Source organism: Hipposideros armiger, unplaced genomic scaffold (genome assembly GCF_001890085.2).
Source record: "Hipposideros armiger isolate ML-2016 unplaced genomic scaffold, ASM189008v1 scaffold_645, whole genome shotgun sequence".
Classification (NCBI taxonomy): domain Eukaryota; kingdom Metazoa; phylum Chordata; class Mammalia; order Chiroptera; family Hipposideridae; genus Hipposideros; species Hipposideros armiger.
In genome coordinates, this window is record NW_017731995.1 from 324,421 (window position 1) to 327,425 (window position 3,005).

The following is a 3,005-nucleotide window of genomic DNA, read 5'->3' on the forward strand; positions in this document are numbered from 1 at the left end:
GAATGCTCCTTACTTCTGAAGTATCTTACTTCTTACATCTTCTGAAGCATCTACCAATAATAATCTTACTGCTAAGAGTACTCCTTCCTATCAAGAGGCATTTCCCTTTCCTGAAAAATTTTACCCAACTATCTAGAAGCAAATTAACATCTAAATTTTAGAATTTCACAGTAGCATAGATCTCTATTTGAATTCAGCATTTTGGGCACCCATATTTTTCTGGATGTGTGATAAGAGATCTGAGTTCACTTCCCTGAGCTCACTTCTTGTACCTAACCCGTGGCATTTGTGCCCTGAATTTATCTCCCCAGGATGGCTTACCCCTCCCTCATCTGCTGATATTTTGGGTCTGTCCCAGAAAGAAATTACTGCAACACTCTTTCCCATGCCCTCCTTGTCTGGAGATGAATTTCAGGGGATTCTGGTCAGCCAAACACAAATTCTGAAAACATAAAGAACAGATTGTAATTGACAAACCCTTTGTTTTCGAGTTATTCATGTGGCTTTTCAGCAATAATACAAAGCTCTCTTTGTCTCTGAAAACAGAAAGAACCTCTTCACTCACCAAGAATTTAAATCTACTCAATATGATGGGTGGGCAAATGCGTGAATCCTGGCCTATGCTAAAGGAATAGCTGTGAACAACTCATTCTCAAGCCATATATACGCTACTAAATATGCAACCATGAACAGTAGTTAGGTAAAAGATTGAGAGAAATTTAAGAATGTTCTGAGATTTACAGTGGGAATAATGAATAGTGGGGTTGGGAAATGTAGACTATGAATAAAAGGCATAAGGGCTCCTGGTTATTCAGCCTGCAAAAGAGAAGTCTCCAGAGTATTTTAATAATGTGTTTCTGGGTCACAAAATAAACATGGAAAGGATGGTGCCTAGGAGGTCTTTGTCTGAGGCTAAGGGAAAACGAGCACATAAAACTTGAGGGAAAATATCTGTTAGAAACAAGATAACACTTTGATTGAATATGCTCTTCATTTAAACATAAGACTGCTCTTTACATACATTATAGTTTAATAAAATGTTAAGAAAAGAAAAGGCTGATTTTTATCTGTGTGGGATGGCTTTGGAACGGTCAGCGACCTAGATGGTTTCCTAAATTACAGTGACAATGAGTGTGGCCTATGCCATCAGATTGCTTGGGGTGAACCCCAGCTCCACTGTTTCCTGTTCAGATGACCACTGCAAACCTCTCTCCTCGCTTCTCCTAGCTTCACTTCTAAAATAGGGATAATAATAGTACCCACCAACTAGGGTTGTTATGAGAATTAGATGAGATAACGTATATGCCCTCGTTATGATTTGGTTGTTTTAAAAGGCCAAACATCCAAGTATCAGTGGTCTAAGCAAGGGGCAAATTGTTTTTCTCTGAGGAATAATTCCCAGGTGAGGTCTAGGGCCGACGTGATGCTACACAGTTCCTGGTATCCAGGGCCTAGCTCACCTGACTGCTCTGCTATGTATGACTTCCATTCCTAAACATTTGTCTATTCTAGCTATCAAGTCCTTGTCTGCATTCTTGCCAGACAACAAGGATACATGTACTCGCTCTTGAGAATACTTCCTGGAAGGTGCACTTTTATTCCCAGCCCATGGGTCAGTTGCATGGTGACACATGGCCACAAGGAGGGTGGGAAGCATAGTTTAAAATTCCAATAGCTGTATCTTCAAANTCTTATCGATGGTCAAGGAGCATCTCTTCATTTGATAGTTGGCTGCATCATTGGGCTTGAAGACAAAGGGTTACTTTGTATAGATAGTCTATAATTTGCTAGGCAAGCCCCAAATTTTAGCTAGGTGGGCTGTTTAAAGAAAAAAAAACAAACAACTTTTGCTGTTATGAGCGTCTCTGTGACAAGCATCCCCTTAGTCATCTTTTTCAAGCGGCCATATTTAGAATGCGTTCCTTACAGTTCAAGGGGGGGAATCGAAGTTATGCACGTTTTTAGGCCTTGGTTATTGGTACTAAACAGCCCTCCAGAAGCCTTGCTGGAGCCTTTCAATACTTTTGTAGCATACTTCCCTCTAACGTGACCAGGAAGTCATGGTTGGTGGAAGGTGGCCTGATAGTGAGTCTTGGTGTTGAGAATGTGTGTTTGAGTGTGTGGTACTGTGGGATGCACTGGGTGGTAACATTTGGGGGGAAAAAAAATCTATTGATTAAATAAAATATAAATGTATTATTTTGAATAATATACTCTTACTTCCATCTCTCCATGTATAAACTTTCATTACTCGTCTCTCCCTTGAAAACAGATCCTTCTCTCCCTTCTCTTACCTTCCTCCCTCCCACCTTCCCTCCTTTCCTTCTGTCCATTTTTTATACATACATTTTTTTTTGCCAGATATGTCAAAACCAATGCATGATCTTTCCTCTCAAGCAGCTCACTGTTTTGTGAGAAAGGTGGATAAATAAATAAAGACCACAAAACTGAAGAATAAATATTATCACAGAAGAAATGCACTGAGCCTATTTGCCCACGCAGGACAGGGACCTGACTAATGGGGAGAAGTTTGTCTTTTAGGGTCTTTCTGTTCTCCCAATATACTAAAAACCTGACTCCTTAATGTCTCTCAACCCCCATATTCAGCAGTTGTTATATCCTCGCTATTTTGCTTTCCAATATCTCTTTTAAAACATTTTCATAACACATTCCTTGCTTTCCGTTTTCAGTGCTCTCACCCTCATTCAGACCTTTATCACCTTGACCAGGACAATTCCAACAACATTCTAACTGATGTACCAAGCTCAAGTTTCCTGGCCTCCTCCAAACTGTCTTATTTATTGCAATCAGTGTAACCTCCCTAAACCACTACTTCGAAGATTTCATTACCCTGGTCAAAAACCTTCAAAAGATTTCTAAGGTTTATAGCAGAAAATCGCCTTTTATTTAACTTCTTTCATTCAGATTCTGTGGACTCTGATTTAAATGAGCTGCTGTTTGGATGATTCAAGAGCTTCCTTGATCAGATTGTATATAAATAAAAT